Source organism: Thamnophis elegans, chromosome 2 (assembly GCF_009769535.1).
Source record: "Thamnophis elegans isolate rThaEle1 chromosome 2, rThaEle1.pri, whole genome shotgun sequence".
NCBI classification, from domain to species: Eukaryota; Metazoa; Chordata; class Lepidosauria; order Squamata; family Colubridae; genus Thamnophis; species Thamnophis elegans.
Window position 1 is genome coordinate 6,145,949 of NC_045542.1, and position 19,087 is coordinate 6,165,035.

At 43.3% G+C, this 19,087-nt stretch overlaps 1 protein-coding gene across 3 annotated transcripts in view; it reads left to right on the forward strand.

Moving 5' to 3' along the window:
* The window catches only part of S1PR2 (sphingosine-1-phosphate receptor 2), a 93,773-nt gene that overhangs the window by 55,755 nt on the left and 18,931 nt on the right, over positions 1-19,087 (forward strand). Inside the window, exon 1 of one of the 3 annotated variants that reach the window (XM_032211213.1) lies at positions 11,927-12,065. The exons of the other annotated variants lie outside the window; for them this stretch is intronic. The gene's annotated coding sequence lies outside the window, so the exon portion shown is untranslated. Of the gene's footprint in view, positions 1-11,926; positions 12,066-19,087 lie in introns of those variants that run through there. 3 annotated transcript variants of the gene reach the window in all.

Below are 19,087 nucleotides of genomic sequence, written 5' to 3' on the forward strand. Positions count from 1 at the left end.
GTGAGTGAGGAAAGAAGAGAGGATGGAAGGAGAAAGGAAGGGAGGAAAGAGCAGAAGACGGATAAGTGTGAAGGTAGATAAGCAAGAGGAATGAAGGAAGAAGTAAGAGTCTCGGGGAGGGGGAAAACATTTAGTGACCAAAGTTACAATGGCATTGAAAAAAGTGACTGATGACCATTTTCACACTTAGCGACCGTTGCGACCATTTTTCACACTTAGCGACCGTTGCAGCCTCCTCATGGTCACGTGATCAAATTTTGTTTGGCAACAGATTCGTATTTATGCTGGTTTCAGTGTCATGGGGTGACCTTTTGACAAAAAAATTTTTTTTTAATCAAGCCCCCCACCCCCCCCCCCGGTTCAAAGGCGTCCCTCTTTTCCAATCTGAAAATCTGGTCAGCTTAATGTACATACATTTAATAGGCAGTAAGCATAGGATACTATGTTTTCCTTCAGAAACTGGTTGATATGCTAGAGCATTTGATGCAACTTAGAATTATGGATCTGAAAATTAATGTATCAAAACCAAAGCGGATGTGTTGGACAGGGAAAATGCAGTGAACAAGCAAAACTTAAATATAGATGGCAGATACCAGAGCACCACCAGCCTCTTGAGAACAGTTTTACTCAACAGGTAGGTGGGACTTGCTTTCCAAAGAAGAAATTCAAGTTCAAAATTAGTCCTCAGTGATCTGATATGCTATCTCCCAAGTCATTTCTACATCCTTCGCATTTAGAAAGTTAAGCGATAGGAAAATCAGCCAGGCATGTAATCAGGTGAATTTTGCTCTGGGCATGGTCCCTTGACACAGTAATAATCTACTAAGTGGGAATCTAATTCTGTTATAGCATTTCCCCTATGGGCCATTGCATTTCCTGGGACTAAATAAATTTAATAAATAAATAATTGAACCTTTATGATCAGATATATTTTGCCCAAGTTCTCCACTTCCCCCGCCCTCGTACCAAATGTTTTCAGATGCTGGTAAGATTAGTGTTACATTCCATCTTTGGATATTCAGACATTTGTTGTGCAGAGGATGAGAAAAAAAATATCATTCCAGCAGTTTTTTGTAATGGAAAAAGTGATCATGTACAGCATTCAGACATGTTGCCAACAATTTTCAATGCAATCCTTCTAGTAATTTGTCACTGCATTGAAAGTTTTGTGTGAGTCCTTTTTACCCTGTAACACTGACCTCTGTAGGCACCGTTAGTGATTCATCAACAATCTGTTTTCAGCCACTGCTCTTTTAACAGTTTGAGTTCTGCTTGGCATTTAACAAAACCCATTTTTTCTGTACCCACAACTATAATGTTCATTTATTAGATTTTTATTCCACCTTTTCTTTAATCAATTCAAGTTGGCATACATACCTAAATGTCCCAGCTTCCCACAACAACCTTGTGAGGTGGCTTGCTCTGAGTGACTATTCTGAAATCACCCAGCTGCCTTTCATGCCTAAGGGAAAACTGGAACTCGTGATAGCAATAGCAATAGCAATAGCAGTTAGACTTATATACCGCTTCATAGGGCTTTCAGCCCTCTCTAAGCGGTTTACAGAGTCAGCATATTGCCCCCAACAACAATCCGGGTCCTCATTTTACCCACCTCGGAAGGATGGAAGGCTGAGTCAACCTTGAGCCTGGTGAGATTTGAACCGCCGAACTGCAGATAACAGTCAGCTGAAGTAGCCTGCAGTACTGGACTCTACCCACTGCGCCACCTCGGCTCTCTTGGTTTCTAGGATAGCATCTTAGCCTCTACACCAAACTGGCTCTAGATCCTTTGGGGCAACCTTTTGGAGAATGAGAAATTTATTGATATGGCTGATATAGAGAAGTACAGAGCAATAATCTAAAACAGATACACCTATATCAGGTGTATGGATTTAAGCGTGACCTGACAAATGCGCGCATGACAAAAGCGTGCCGACAAAACCACGGTGCTAAACCGCGACGTATCAACGCAACATCATCAACGCGCCGACAACAGCGCGCCGACAACAGCGCGCCGACAGAAGCGCGATTTAAGTTAAGGTAAGGGTTAGATTTATAGTTAGGTTTATGGTTAGGTTTATGGTTAGGGTTAGGATTAGGTTTTAGGGTTAGGGTTAGGTTTACAGCGCGCTTCTGTCGGCGCGCTGTTGTCGGCGCGCTTCAGCGCTCATTTGTCCGTGCGGTTTAGAACTCACGGTTTTGTCACCGCGGTTTAGTCGGGCGCGCTTTTGTCGTTGAACTGGATTGAACGACCTGGGATTTTCCATTTCTTCTCAGTTCTGGGAGATGGGGGTGGGGTAGGATGGAGCTTTTCAGTAATTGTAAACAGACGCAGCACCAGCACCAGATCCACAGAAATGATTTCAGTGTGTAATAGTGCATCCTTCTGTGTGTGTTCATGGGCTATATTGGTTCTTTCAACGCAATGGATTTTGCAGTAAATGTATCATCCAAATGTTAATACCAAAAACAGGAATAAAATTTAAACTACAGCAGCTGAAAGATGGTGAAATTAGAAGATCTAGTCCTGGGACTTTTGAATGAGCAAAATCTAAGGAAATGCTGATCTTGGCCATGATTTGTTCTGCTTGTTTTTTTCAAATTTTAAGAATTTTACACTCCTTTGCTGCATAGGGCTGTAAGCAGCGCATAAAGCAGGAGTAATAGCAGCGAAGTACCATAGTTTGAAATGAAATACTTAATTCAATGAAACAGTGAATTCTCACAGTACTGACTAATGTCCAGGGGTGGGTTTCAACCGGTTCGCGGCGGTCCCTGCGAACCGGTTGGTCGGCGAACCCGGAAGTAAGTAACTTCCGGGAACAGCAACTGGCCCACCCGCCCACCCTCCTTACCCGGTTTTGACGAGTTCTGCGCTTCCACGCATGCGCAGGACGCATACAGCACCTGCGTGATCCTCCAGGAGCAGCTGGAGCATCGCACAGACGCTAGTACGCATGCGTGCGCCACACGCGTGCACGAGGACGCCACCAGCCCCGTTCCAACCAAACCGGTTGGAACGGGGCGAGAAACCCACCCCTGCTAATGTCTATGTATTTACTAGAACTTAGGTTGAATGGCTGTAGTAGTAGTAGTAGTATCCTTCTTATCTTCCTTACTACCCCCTCTTATTGGTATTATGATTATTATGATTACTCTTGTTGCTTTAAATGTACACTGAGAGCTTCTGCAGCTGCCAAATAAAGTATTCTAATTCTAAATTCTACTTTGGGTTAAGGTAAAAAAAAAAAAAGGCTTTTGTGAACTGCGTCAGTTATTCAGTCTCTGAAGACCTTCTGGAAAAGCCAGGTCCAGCCCTTCTTGGGAGCTTCCATAGCAGGCTGGCACAAAGGAATAGAGCTGCCACTTAGCTTGCCAATCCCTTTATCTCCTTCCACTGTAGTTCACGAGAGAAGGAAACTCTCCACAAGCTTTCTCTAGTTCTCTGGTTTGGTGAAATAAAACCAGTGGTGGGTTTCAAAAATTGTTCGAACCTACTCTGTGGGTGTGGCCTCCTTTGTGGGAGTGGCTTGCCACCCATGTGACCGGATGGGAGTGGCTTGCTGCCCATGTGACGGGATATGAAGATGCCGACGACACTTGTCAGAACCAACTTAAATTACCCCACACACAGCACTGGCGTACATAAGAATATAATGCAAACTTGTTTTTTAAAAGGCATCTTTGGTTTGCGTTAAAACAACTTCAACACACGCAATGTTCTGATTGCACCACAAACGCAGTAGTCATCCTTACCTTCCACAGAGGCACTGAGTTTTATAAATATGAGCTTGCCTTTGCAAGAATTTTTACACTGTTGAATTGCTCACGTCGAATCCAAACAGAGTTGGATAGGGATGTTATTCCTATCAATTGCATTGTAGGCACTTCCTCTGCCGTATGCATGGTCACTTTATCAGTGAGATGGGAAGCATATAAATTTAATACATATCCCTTCTTTGTGCCATGATTAAATAATGTATCTAACTTTATTGGAATTCATGCTGCCATCGGTAGGAGAATAGGCCCTTTTGAATAAGATCCGTCAAAGATCTGTGCCCTATTTTGGGATAATGTCCTAGAGGACTTTAAAAACTTGCCTGTTCTCCCAGGCCTTGAGGTAGAGAAGTTTGGAGCCCTTTAGGTTATGCTATTGCAAGAAGGACCAGGTTTGCCTGGACAGGTGGTTCGAGGTTCGAGGTTCATTTTATTTATATGCCGCCCTATTTCCAGCGGGACTCAGGGCAGCGCACAAACCCAAGGAGGGGAAGGGAAACACAAAAACTACAACAAAAAGTACAGGGCATTTAAAACAACCAACAACCACACGATTCGAGAGGGGAAGGGAACTCATCGACCCCAGGCCTGCCGACACAGCCAGGTTTTAACGGCTTTTCGGAAGGCCTGGAGAGAGGTGAGGGTCCGAATCTCTGCGGCGAGCTCGTTCCAAAGGGCCGGAGCCGCCACAGAGAAGGCCCTCCTCCGGGTAGTGGCCAGATGACATTGGCTAGTAGACAGAACCCGGAGGAGGCCCAACCTGTGTGATCTAATGGGTCTTTGGGAGGTAATTGGCAGCAGGCGGTCTCTCAAGTACCCAGGTCCAATACCATGAAGGGCTTTATAAGTGACGACTAGCGCCTTGAAGCGTATCCGGAGACCAATCGGTAACCAGTGCAGGTCGCGGAGGATAGGTGTAACGTGGGTGTACCGAGGTGCACCCACAATCGCTCGCGTGGCTGCGTTCTGGACAAGCTGGGTTGTTCATGTTGTTGTTATGTCTTTATTATTTCTATTACATATGAGGCACCGAGAGTTATTTTGGAGTCAGACGGCAGAAGGGAAAAAGGGAAAGGGAAGGAAAAGATTTTCACCATGTAGAACGTTCCTTTACCTGGATTCTAATTATATGGCAAAGCTCTATGATGTACCATAGAAATGATTTTCCGCATTTGTGGAAGGTTGCCAAGAAGGATCTGACTTTATGGGTTCTGTGTGTTGATCTGTACTGTCCTTATACAAATCTAATCAGTTATGGAGCCAAATAAATGAACTGGGATACAGAGCCGAGGTGGCGCAGTGGTTAAATGCAGCACTGCAGGCTACTTCAGCTGACTGCAGTTCTGCAGTTCGGCTGTTCAAATCTCACCGGCTCAGGGTTGACTCAGCCTTCCATCCTTCCGAGGTGGGTGAAATGAGGACCCGGATTGTTGTTGGGGGCAATATGCTGACTCTGTAAACCGCTTAGAGAGGGCTGAAAGCCCTATGAAGCGGTATATAAGTCTAACTGCTATTGCTATTGCTATTGCTATTCTCTTTGTAACCTTGCTTAGATTCTCTCTTATTTTAGCCTGTACTGTATTGCAATAATCAATCTGTATAACCTTCAAATCCACAGATTTGTCTTTTCCCCTTCACTTTGACTCCCAGTAAAACAGTTTGCTTTTCACATGTAACCCTCTTTCTGAGTATATAAATTTACTCAGTGTATTAGTTGCTTCCTTTGCTTCTTCAAAGTTTTTCTTTCGTTTGTGGTGCAAGACATCTCCATACGCATGCCTTTCCAAAAACTGCAGTTCTTGGCAGCCTTGGTTTGAACACAAAGTTTCCTGGAGGCTTTTGGTTAGTTGTTTTTTATTTTTTTATTTTGATATTTTAGTTTTAGAATCTGCTGTTCTCGATGCTGCAGATTTTAAACTGATGCTCCCTTAATAGACCGATTCAAGCAAATTCTACTTCAGTTATAAGGCTGTTGGATAACTGAATTCAAAATTGCTTTGTCTTTGTCTAACTGATGAAATAAATGTCCTTCTGGGTTCGGCTCCAAGTGGGGGAAAAGACACTGGAGACATGGAGGCTGCTTGGAAAGATGGTTTATTGGTGGACAGGGCCACATGGCTTGAGCCCTGAACAGAAAAGGTGATCACATGCTTCAATGTTGGTGGAGAAGAAGAGAAGGGCTGAGGGAGGGGTCTTGCTAGGCTTTTTATAACCTGTTCAGTCCCACCTCTCTGCTTCCTGTTCCTGTGTAAGAAATGTATTCTGATTGGTTGTCAGATTCCCATGAGGCCATGTAAGGACAACTCTCTAGGCTGTGTTTTGAATCCAGGTTTGGTTGAGATCTCAGATGCCATGTGGTCAGTTGGGGCCAATATTATCGTGCTTTAATCCCATCCCCCCTGGAGCTGAAGTGGAGAAGTCTTTATTATGTAAAGTGGACTAGCTTGGCCTTCTTAATGGCCCATTGACAAAGTGGCGATGGGCAGAAAGCTACAGGAAGCTATTCTGTCTTTTAAAACATGTTTCTTTCTTTTCACATCCAGAGAAATATTCTGCCTTTTCAATATTTCCTAGGATATTTCATTTTTTCTGGGAGAGGGCTGGGTGATAACTTCCTACATAACAGAATAATGGAGTTGGAAGGGATCTTGGAAGTTTTCTAGTCCAACCCCCTGCTCAAGCAGGAAATCCTATACCACTTCAAACAAATGATTGTAGAGCATTCTAATTTCTACTGTTATGTTCTATTTCTATTTTATTTTTCATTTTCCAATAGGTTGGGCTAGATACTCTTATTCTTAAACACTTTCTATATGAGAGGTTTCACACTTTGTGTGTCTCTCTCTGTCTCTCTCTCTGCCTCTCTCTCTCTGTCTCTCTCTCTCTGTGTCTGTCTCTCTCTGTCTCTTTCTCTCTGTCTCTGTCTCTCTCTGTCTCTCTCTTTGTCTCTCTCTGTCTCTCTCTCTCTGTGTCTCTCCAAATCCAAATCTGCAAGCATGCCCATTCTGGTTTATCTAATTGGACAGGTAGAGATCCTTGGAAGAAGGCAATTCCTCAGGGTAACATTTATTGCTCATTTATTGCTCAATTTCTGATGTAGACATTGAGAATAGTGCCTATAATTGCATCACTATGGAAGGGTGGCCTTTGCTTTTTCAAACCTCATTAACTATGGATGAAGTCACCAATATTGCCCTAATATCAAAACTCAAATGTAGAGGGTAGCCTTCGACTTCCAGGTACAATTCGGCTCAAAATTTATGTCGCTAAGCAAGACAGTTATTAAGTAAGTATTGCCCAAATTTTACCGTCTTTATTTGCCGCAGTTATTCAGCAAATCACTACAGAATCCACACATTCATTCAGCAAATCTGGCTTCCCCCACTGACTTTGCATTTCAGAAGATGGCTGGGAAGGTTTCAAATGATGATCACGTGACCCCAGGACAGTGCTACTGTCATAAATATATGCAGTTGCCAAGTGCCCAAATTTGGTCACAAGCAGAGGTGGGTTCCTACCAGTTCGCACCTATTTGGTAGAACCGGTTCGTCAAATCTACCGAACCGGTTAGAAGAGGTTCCACCAGTGGACCCGGAAAGCAGGCCACACCTACAGAAGAGGCTCCAAAATTTTTTTAAACCCACCACTGGTCCTTGGATATGATCATTCTACACTATCATGCTCCTATTTATAAAACTCAGTGCCTCTGTGAAAGGTAAGGATGACTACTGCGTTTGTGGCGCAATCAGAACATTGCGTGTGTTGAAGTTGTTTTAACGCAAACCAAAGATGCCTTTTAAAAAACAAGTTTACATCATATTCTTATGCATGCCAGTGCTGTGTGTGAGGTCATTTAAGGTGGTTCTGACAAGTGTCGTCGGCATCTTCATATCCGGTCACATAGGCGGCAAGCCACTCCCATCCGGTCACATGGGCAGCAAGCCACTCCCACAAAGGAGGCCACACCCACAGAGTAGGTTCGAACAATTTTTGAAACCCACCACTGGTCACAAGCCATTTTTTTTAAGTGCCATTGTAACTTCAAACAGTCACAGTGTCTGCATATATATCAGTGAAAGACTTTGTGAAAGAATATGGACAGGAAAGGAAAATACTTTTCTGTTTTATTCCATCCCTCAGCCACGTATTGGAGACATTAGAGCTGTGAAATAGTAGCGGTCTCGACTTCAGAAAAGTTAAACTCACGTATAGGTGGTCCTCAATTTATGACCATTCATTTAACAACCATTTGAAGTTACAAGAGGACCGGGAAAAAGTGATTTACAACTAGTCCTCACATTTATGACTGTCACAGCATCCTGGCGGTTACATAATTGAAATTCGGGCACTTGGCAATCTGCACATATTTACAATGGTTGTAGCATCCTTGGGTCATTTGTGATCCCTCCCAAGGGGCTTCCAACAGACAAAGCCAATGTGGGAAGCCAGATTTGCTTAACAATCACAGCAATTTATTTGTCAACTATAGCAAAAAAAAAGGTGGTAAAATCAGGCATGACTCACTTAGCATCACTTAGCAATGAACGTTCCAGTTATCATAAGTTGAGGACCACCTGGACCTAAAGTCTGTATTTATATGTGGAAAATCTGGGAACTTGCACGTAAAGTGCCATGCTAAGAAATCGCCTTTTCTTCTGAAGTTGTCAAGTAAGTACTGTGGAGAAAGGAAGAATTTGGCAACCAGATGCTCCAGATCTGTCCGGTTAGGAAATGAATCTTTATCATTTAGAAGTCTGGGTACCCAGAAATCAAATAAATGTTCAGACACGTAAAGCTTTGGGATTCATCACTCACTAATCTGCAGAAGGGACTTTTTCTTGCCTTGTGAGCCAAATAGGTCTCATCAATTTGGAAACAAGTTTGGTAAACTTGCCCACTTCCACAGTTCTGTGGCTGTACTATATCAAATTCCTTCTGGAGGTCGAATTCCCACAAAATGTCATTAGCAATAGCAATAGCAGTTAGACATATATACCGCTTCATAGGGCTTTCAGCCCTCTCTAAGCGGTTTACAGAGTCAGCATATCGCCCCCACAGTCTGGGTCCTCATTTCACCCACCTCGGAAGGATGGAAGGCTGAGTCAACCTTGAGCCGGTGAGATTTGAACTGCTGAACTGCAGATAACAGTCAGCTGAAGTGGCCTGCAGTACTGCACCCTAACCACTGCGCCACCTCGGCTCTATTACCCAATGCTCAATACAGTGTTGGCCTACCCAATGAGAAAAGGCTTTATCTGTCCCCTTCCCCCACCGCCACCAGGGTTCCTCTAACTATGGGCCACATAATAGAGAAACCATAATTATTGGCTCCTGGACTCTACAACTGTTACCATCTTCCTATCATTTCTGAACTAGTGGAATAGCTGCAGAAGGTGCACGTTTTTAATAGCTTGGGTGTTAGGCAGCTTACAATCTAATCTACATTAAAGAAGGCATCAAGACTTAACTGCATTTGATCCTTATTATGGGGAATGCAAATGTACAGTAAAGTAATTCTGTTTAGATTGGCATGCAGCCCGTTAGCCTTCTTAGGATTTTTGAATTACATTTTTATGAATTTGGACAATTGTTGCATTGTGCATTTGGACAACTTGCTCATTTATACTGAAGGCTTTGTCCTCTGTGCTGAGAATATCTGGAGCATTGCAGTTGTGACTTGCTGTCCAGTTTCAATTCAAAAAAACGTATCTTTCATCTAAAGCCTGGTTTGAATTATTTGGACCATTGTATTTTCTTGAAATAAATTGAGATGGGTTCCAGCTAGTGTTGAATCTATTTTGTTTTCTTAGAACCTGCAGTATCAGGGACATAAAGAATATTCTTAGCTTTTCCTATTTTTATTGTAAATTTGTCCTTAATCTTGATTCAACTTAACTAAGAAAGTGTTTCACTTATATTTAGCAGATTTCTTCTTGAACACTTGTTATGCCTTTACTACTCTACCTCCTCTGCTGCTACATATATCTAAGAGCAACAGATTTGGTCAAACTTCCTTTATTGTATTGAGATTCTACCTGATCTCTCCCTCAACCACACTGAAAAACAGAGAATATGAATGCATCTTTAAACAGCACCGTCTTTGCTATGTACAGAAAGATAGTTGGCTGAATATTTTAACTTGTATTCAGTTTGTTTATAACAACTCAGTTCATATGTCGACTTAGATGTCATTTGTTTAGGCCATCTATATTACCGCCGGTTCACCGACAAAAGGGCGACCGACAAAACCGCGCCCGACTAAACTGCGGTGACAAAACCGCAAGTTCTAAATCGCGCCGATGAATGAGTGCTGAATTTCGCCGACAACAGCGCAGCGACAGAAGCGCGCTGTGAACCTAACCCTAACCCTAAACGTAACCCTAACCCTAAACGTAACGCTAATCCTAACCCTAAACCTAACCCTAAACGTAACGCTAAACCTAACCCTAACCCTAACCCTAAACCTAACCCTTACCTTAACTTAAATCACCCTTAAATCGTCCTGTCAACGCGCTGTTGTCGGTGCACTGTTGTCGGCGTGTTGATGACGTCACGGTTTTAGCGACGCGGTTTTGTCAGCGCGCTTTTGTCAGGTCACGATTACCACCTACTCCTGCTGGAAATACTTTCAGGTCTTCTCCCATTCCAGAGACCTCATTTTCTCCAAGTTATTTATGAAGGATCAATTGGCCTGTTAACTATCATCATTACCCCCTGATGATGATGGAGACAAGCCTGGTCTAGTTTTGTACCAAATTTCTTCCCTTAGAGTTTAGGCTGTCTAAAGAGATGGGTGCCAATCCTATGGCATTTTGTTGGCAGCTTCTAGGCTTGGAATGCTTCTCCATACCCCATCTTGTATATGAGGTGCATATTGGATTACAGTATTAGTCCAATGAACCAGAAAACATACAGGAACAACTACTCCAGCCAGCCAGATGCATTTGAGGAGGTGATCCTGGAAAAGGCTGCTTGTGGTACCCTGTTTTTGTGAAGTGGTGGGAGCTAAGATCAGAAAGCAGGGACCCTCCCTCATGGTGCCTATGCTATAGAATAGCCTCCCTCTAAAGATTATAAGACTGGCCTCCTATTCAATGCCCTTCTGGACATCTGCTTTCAAAGACAGATTTCCTGGATGGCCTTTGGCTACCTATAGTTTTTATGAGTAGGTTTTATAATGATTGTCTTGGATGTATTGCGCACTGTGTTTTTATTATTTCTTAATCATTGTGGAAGTTTAGCATGCCATATATAAGTATATAGGCCTGATATGTGATCATGTCTTTCCTGCCTGCAACAAAACAAGTTGCCTACTACATTCATGTCTGGGAAGCTTCGGCCTTAAGCCGGATCCTGATACAAAGCCGAGCATACTGTGGTAGCCGATGTAAGTTCTGGCAAAAAGGGAATCTGGGCTCTTCTCTTCCTTCTACCAAAGCTTTAAATGAATTATAGATCTGGTCTTCTTTGTGTAAGGTGAACAGATTTTAACATTGGTAAAGCGGGACACCATTGACGAGGGTGGGGGCGGGTGGGGGGGATGTTCTTCATTAAAAATTTGGTCTATATGGATTCTCCCCTCTCCTCCCGGCACGCACCCCACTGAAAGCGCTTTAATCAGTGGGGTGCGTGCCAGGAGGAGAGGAGAGATTCCTCCCAGCACGCACCCCACTGCCTAAAGCGCTTCCTTTCGCCCGCAGCAGAGATCGGGCGGGCGAAAGGAAGCACTTTAATCAGTGGGGTGCGTGCTGGGAGGAATCTCTCCTCTCCTCCCGGCACGCACCCCCCTGACTAAAGCGCTTCCTTTCGCCCGCCCGAGCTCTGCTGCGGGCGAAAGAAAGCGCTTTAATCAGTAGGGTGCCGGGGGAGAGGACTGCGTCGTGCATTCTTTCCAAAAATTTGGGCTTTTTTAAAACGCCGCGGGACAAATTGTTAGAAATTGAGAGTGTCCCGCCAAAATCGGGACTGTCCCGCCAAAATCGGGACTGTCCCGCCAAAATCGGGACTGTCCCGCCAAAAGCGGGACGTCTGGTCACCTTAGCTTTGTGCACTCTTAGTGAATTGCCACCAAAACATGTGTGGCTCTATTCAGCTACTACAGCATATAAAAAGAATATCCCCACCATTGAATCAAGGTATTATTCCTTACTTCTGGGTGTCTCCATAGGCAAAACGGGCTTGTTCTTTTGAACTTCAATCCTGATGTATACCTGACTCTGCAGTGCGCCGCTTCTAGGAGACAACAAACAGGGGTGTGGAGAATGGAGCTGCCTCCTGCTCAAAAGCATGTAAGTAGTAGCCTCTAGCTACATCAGTCTGCAGTTCCAAGGGCTTAGATAAGGGCATCGGAAATATTTGGAAAATGTGGTTCCAATAAAGCCGTTGCTATGTGGCATTCATTCCTGGAGACAAGGTGCTTATGTTAGGCTCTTTCTCTCATGTGCTATGGAAACAGCAGATGATCCCCTGCCAAAACTTCAAAGGAAGGCGCATGGAAAATAGCCGCACACACCCATTTACCTATTTTGCTAGTATGAAGGAAGGAGTGAACAAAGCATACTTATTTTCCTGAAGCATTTTTGCTGCTTCAGTCAAGCTGGGAATAACTTTTAGTGAGCTGAAGATCATTTACACTCCTTTGCCAAGTTTGTCAGAGCTTGGAAACCTGCGAAATGGTGGTGAAGTGCTGGCCAATGGCAAAAGAATATGCATCGGTATACCATTCAGAAGGTAATGCCTGCCCCACACCAATTTCAAGGTTTTTAAATTGCCAAAGGCTGCTGATAAAAGAGCTTTCTTGCAGCTCTTCGTTTTTTATTTGTTTCTTAGAGCCCTAGAGTCTTCTGTTCTTCCTAATATTGTATTTTTGCAATGCCCCCTGTTTTATATTATTTTTTTTCTGATGCTCCCTGTTTCATATTGTATTTGGTCTCCGGACGCAATTCAAGGTGTTGGTTATTACCTTTAAAGCCTTACATGGCTTAGGACCAGCATACCTGCCACATACCTCCCAACGGCCGATAAGATCCCACAGATTAGGCCTCCTTCGGATGCCGTCAGCCAGTCAGTGTCGGCTGGCGGGCCCCCGGAGGAGAGCCTTCTCTGTGGCTGCTCCGACCCTCTGGAATCAGCTACCCCCAGAGGTCCGGGCCTTGCCCACTCTCATGGCCTTCAGGAAAGCTGTTAAAACCTGGCTGTTGCGGCAGGCCTGGGGCTGTTGACCTTATTGTTAAGGTCCAGCCCCGATTAGAACGAGTGTGTGTTGAGAATTTTAAATTATTCTTTTTATTTTTCTTTTATTTATTTTTCTTCCTTCTTTGTAAGCCGCCCGGAGTCCTTCGGGATTGGGCGGCCTATAAATTCAATCAATCAATCAATCAATCAATAAATAAATAAATAAATAATTTTTTTCTGATGCTCCCTGTTTCAGGAATGCATTTCAACATTCAGTTTCCACCCTCCTCCTCCTCATTTTGTTACTCACTTTTTTTTACACTTGATTTTTAAAATGTTAATTCATCATCACATGTACCCACGTGACGTGTGTATATAAAATTGCCATTACAGTAGGTTGTAAAAGGTATCTAGAAAGCCATAATGGTCTATTTTTAGGAGAAGACATTGCTGGTTTTGTACAGCTACGTTAGTGAAAAAGTAAGGAGACAATTCCTGATCCTGTTGGCTATTCAGGGTGCAAAATGCATCTTATGAGCCTCAAATAACTCAGCTCTACTTCTTGCAACCCCAAGAACAAGTTCCCTAAAATGATCGCGGCTCCAAATTTTGGTCCATTTAGAATGTGATGACTTGATTGATGGAAGTTAAAATGCAAAATAAGTTTTTCAGAGGCTTAAGACATTAATTTCTTTCTTTCATCCCCCTCCCTGCCCCAAATCAAACTAACTTTGAATTCTGTCCCTATGTACTTAAGTGAGATTTGAGATTCCATGCAAAGACCCAAGAACACCTCAAACTGACATACTGTACCGTATACCTCAAGCTAAATTCAATCCAAAAAGGTGTGTTGTTTTATCAGATGCTACTATTAAGCTCCTTCATCTTCTCTTCCCACTTCTATCCACGCATCTTTTTCCTTCTACGTAGCTTTATCACTCCCAGTTGGGTTTCTGTTCCTGTTTTTAATCTGATTTAGAGAGGAGGTGCTGATCTGATTTGTATCAACCCCCAATGCCCGCAGGAGGCATGGTATATGTATGTGCAGAATGATGTCTACATCTGTAGTTAGACATGGTCTAATCTGGAATGGAAAAAGTGTTTGGGATGAAGACAAGGAAATAATGGGGCTTCTTTCTCTGCGTATATAATCAGCTCCCAGATAGAATGGGCTTGAGTCTTGGGAGGGTTTGAACAAGATCTTCTTTGTCTTGTCATCTCTGAAGCAACCCTAGAGGAACAACTTTGTATGGAAAAGTCAGAACGTTTCATATCTCAAGCAAAGCTAAACTAGATAAAAAAGCAGACTCTTAAGTGTCCGCAATGGACACCGAGCAAGAGATAAATAGGATACTATCGCTAAGAAATGATGATTCAAAACTTAACAGCCTTGTTGCAATTTAGTGGCCATGCCACTCCATTGCTGTAGCTCTTGATACTCAGCTGTGGTGGCGCAGTGGGTAGAGTGCAGTACCGCAGGCCACTTCAGCTGACTGCTATCCGCAGTTCGGCGGTTCAAATCTCACCGGCTCAGGGTTGACTCAGCCTTCCATCCTTCCAAGGTGGGTAAAATGAGGACCCAGATTGTGGGGGCGATATGCTGACTCTGTAAACCGCTTAGAGAGGGCTGAAAGCCCTATGAAGCGATATATAAGTCTAACTGCTATTGCTATTGCTATTCTCTCTTTGATGGTGTGGGACTGTTAACTCTTTAGCGTCTTTGGATGGGACGGCTTATTTATCCATGAGTGAAACTTGAGAACCTATTACTTTTGGCTAGAATACAGTAGGTAGGACAGGAACAAGAAGAATTTATTCATTTTCCATTGTTCAGTGATCAGTTTCTTACTCGGGCCTTTTGTGACTCACGTTGCGTAGATGATTCTAAAGAAAGGATAAGGTGCATTGTGTGATCCGACAGATCCTTCCTTTAAAAACCTGCCAGTCATAAACTCATTCAATTACTTTAGAAAAAAACATATTGTGCCATCTTCAGTCTACACCCCAACACCCACTCCTGTACCCTCTAGCCTGCAAAACAGCAATAATATTGTTGAACAGTTCCACAGTATTCTGACAAATCCTGAAAACATGAGTAAATTGGAAATGGCTGCAAGCACTTGAATACTTTCACTCAGGAAAGCTTGTCTACTGTTTCTAAACAAACTCTAAAAATGGATAACGAATAAGGGGACCATGAATGCAAGATATAAATTTATAGAAGGGAAAACACTAACTGTAAAGAAACCGATACGGATCTGCTGTATGATATACGATGGAACTTCTTGTTCCTATGTTGTTTTAAGTCATGTGTCTGTTTTTGTTGATGTGTTTAAAATAAAAATTTAAAAAAATAAACAAACTCTGGGTTGTTTTTAAAAAAAACAAACAGAGAGGAAAGCAATTGGGTTTAGTTCTTGGCATTAAAAAAACAAAATCTGACATATGATTGCCTGATTTGGATGTTTTATTCTAAACTTGAAAGACATATATTGGCGAAGGAGGAGTCATTGACATTTGTATACTTACACGTTCGAAACCCTTCCCTTATTTTTCACCCAGTATTGATAATTTTGGCGTCCAGCTTGTAGAAAAATGAACTAAAATGGTTGGAAGAATATGACCTGGAAAAGTGACAGTGAAGGGAAGTATTTTCACCAGCCTTAATCAATTATTTTTTTCCTGGCCCCCTTTTTTGCTCATATGGCTCCTTTGAAGCGAACTTAAAGTCATGAGCCCTGGGTTTGCCTTGTGATGCTTGGCTCATTTACTTATTTTCCTTTCTTGTTTCCTGAGTAAAAGGAAGAATCAGTAGGCATGCTGAATTCATAAGGCTCCAGTTCTAAACAATGGAGTGCTTTGTAGACCAGTCTTGCACTCTTTTCGAACAAAACCTCTCATTCACAAGACAATTCTGCCTAAAGAACTCTGGAAGAGCTAATATCTTTCATGGCTTTATTGGAGAGCGGCATGCGCCTGTTGAAAAGAGAGCATTCTTTATGAGCAGAACTCCATTCAGCCCGGAGGGACTCAACAGTCCTCTCCCACCCACCCCCATGGATCAACATGTTTTCATAAAGCCGCCTTTTTTCCAGTAAGACATCTTTGTTTCCTAGTTAAAGTGGCGGCTGGCTGACTTCCGCAAGGCAAATGTATGGGCAACGTGGAGAAAGAAACTGAGGTGCACGCAAAAAGAAAAATGCCAAAATGATTGCTAGCAGCTGGCAGATAATGCGGAGCCTTTGGCCTCTGCTGAGTGGCTGGCTAACTCCTGCGGCCACCTCAAAATTGGCAGACTGGCATGGAACAGGCAATGGCCTACTCCAGAGATGAGTTCCTACCAGTTCGCACCTATTCGGTAGAACCGGTTCGTCAAATCTACCGGACCGGTTAGAAGAGGTTCCACCAGTGGACCCGGAAAGCAGGCCACACCTACAGAAGAGGTTCCAAAATTTTTTGAAACCCACCACTGACACACACACATACACACACACACACACACACACACACAGAGACAGACAGACAGACAGACAGACACAGAGAGAGAGAGAGAAAGAGAAAGAAAGGAAGAAAAAAGAAAAAGAGTGAGAGATGAAAGAAAAAAGAAAAAAGGGACAGAGAGACAAAAGGAAGGAAAGAGAGAGAGAGAGAGAGAGAGAGAGAGAACACATGGCCGGCAAGCCACTCCCACCAGGTCACATGGCCAGCAAGCCACTCCCATAAAGGAGGCCACACCCACAGAGTAAGTTCCCGAAAAATTTGAAACCCACCACTGGCCTACTCCCGGCAGCCACGAGCACAGGCGGGCGAAAGAAAGTGCTTTAGTCTGTGGGGTGTCGCGGGAGAGGACTGCCTCACCAGCCATAAACCTCACCGCACGTCACTGCTTTGCTATGAAATGTTTCATGCAGAACAATACTTCACATACCTAAAAAGAATATTTTGTTTCTCTGATCATTTATCTGTAAAAGGAAGAAGATTGGCTTACTGGCTACCGTAATAGAGGCTGGTGATGTTTTTCTCTGCCTTCTCTTCCTGGTTTTGGGGGGCTGGAATCTTAAATTCAGACTGCCTTCTTTTGGATGAGATTCTGATTTGAAGACAAGCTGTTGACTGATTGTCCGAAGTTGTCGGAAGCAAGAAGGCACGCTGGCAATTCCCTTCAGCCTCCCTTGACCTTTTTGGGAACTCCATGGGGACTCCTGGCCTTCTGCCAATTTTGTGGGATGGGCAGCCAGTGTCCAAGCCTCACCAGCTTCCGCGACTCAAATCTTGCTTTTCATGGACGCCTGCTTGGCATCACAGTAAAGTGACACAGAGCAGGCATTGCTAACTTAAGTACAAAATACTGAACTCCTAAATTCAAGCATGACTTGTGTTTATTTAGCACAGGACACATTGGGGCTGTCCAAGACTAGGAAACTTTCCAATTCTAAATGCAGCCTTTAATCAGATTTGAATCTGTTCTACAGAGATAATTCTAGAGGCTACAAGGCTGCCTTGCTACGTATCCAGTGGTGGGTTTCAAAAAAATTTGGAACCTACTCTGTGGGTGTGGCCTCCTTTGTGGGAGTGGCTTGTTGGCCATGTGACCTGGTGGGAGTGGCTTGCCGGCCATGTGTTCTTTCTCTCTCCTTCCTTTTGTCTCTCTGTGCCTTTTTTCTTTTTTTCTTTCATCTCTCTCTCACTCTTTTTCTTTCTTTCTTTCTTTCTTCCTTCCTTTCTCTTTCTCTCTCTGTGTGTCTGTCTGTCTGTCTGTCTCTCTCTCTCTCTCTATCTGTGTGGGGGGGCAGTGGGGGGTTTCAAAATTTTTTGGAACCTCTTCTGTAGGTGTGGCCTGCTTTCCGGGTCCACTGGTGGAACCTCTTCTAACCAGTTCGGTAGATTGACCAACCGGTTCTACCGAATAGGTGCAAACTGGTGGGAACCCACCTCTGTACGTATCTCAGGATAGCTAGCACAGAGACTCCTGTGAGCTGTTTGAGGAACCTTTTACTCAGGTTATGAAAGGTTGCATGTGATTCTTGTTGGCCCTTTATGCCAGAATAATAGCCTCCGAATATCAGATATTTATGGAAAGCTGTTTTCTGTATTCTGCGTGTTTCATATATAATTAAAAACCTGTTTGGGTTCAGTTGTGGGTTTTCTTTTTTTTAATCCTGAAAATCTGGATTCTGTGACCTTCCTATATGATGCAGCCTGGGAACCTTTGCGTGATTCCTGTTTTACTACTATGGCCCTTTGCAGCCATCCCTGTAGCTTTAGAGATTTCAGTAGGCATTGCCCACTGAATTGGAATATATCTCCAGTCATAGGAGGTACAAACTTGTTTCTTATTGCTATTCTATTAAAACTGAGTTTCTTGATAAGATGGATTTTTGCCTATTGCTATATTCTTGGTCATTTTTTCTTATTTCCACAAAGTCACAGAACTCGGGTTCCTACAAGACACAGCTCAATATTATTTCTCCCTCCCTCCCTCTCTCTTTCTCTCTCTCTCTCTCTCTCTCTCTCTTTCTTTCTCTTTCTCTCTCTTTCTCTTTTTCTCTCTCTTTCTGTCTCTCCCTCCCTCTCTTTCTTTCTCTCTCTTTCTCTCTCTCTCTCTCTCTTTCTCTTTTTCTCTCTCTTTCTGTCTCTCCCTCTCTCTCTTTCTTTCTCTCTCTCTCTTTCTCTCTCTCTTTCTCTCTCTCTTTCTCTCTCTCTCTTTCTCTTTTTCTCTCTCTTTCTGTCTCTCCCTCCCTCTCTCTTTCTTTCTCTCTCTCTCTCTTTCTCTCTCTCTTTCTCTCTCTCTCTCTCTGCTAGTGGCTGCACGGAAGAACTTGTAACTCACTTGCTCTTCCTCCTTTAAACTAGACCCAAGTATTCTATTTTATTTTATCATTGCGGAGCCTATTATTACCCGCATAAAGTCAGTTTGGTTAAAATAAGCAGTTAAAAAACACTGACAACTTCTTTAAAAATTCTACCAGACGTAAAATACTCGAATTATACTGTGTATAATCTGTTGATCTGAAGATGTTTCTCCCTTCCGGGGCTGCAAGCCTGCTCCATGCACTGGGCTGAAGCATGCAGAGTAAACCAGTTGCCTCTGGAGATTCTCAGGAACTGAGTGAGGAGGTTCCCAAAGTTATGAAAC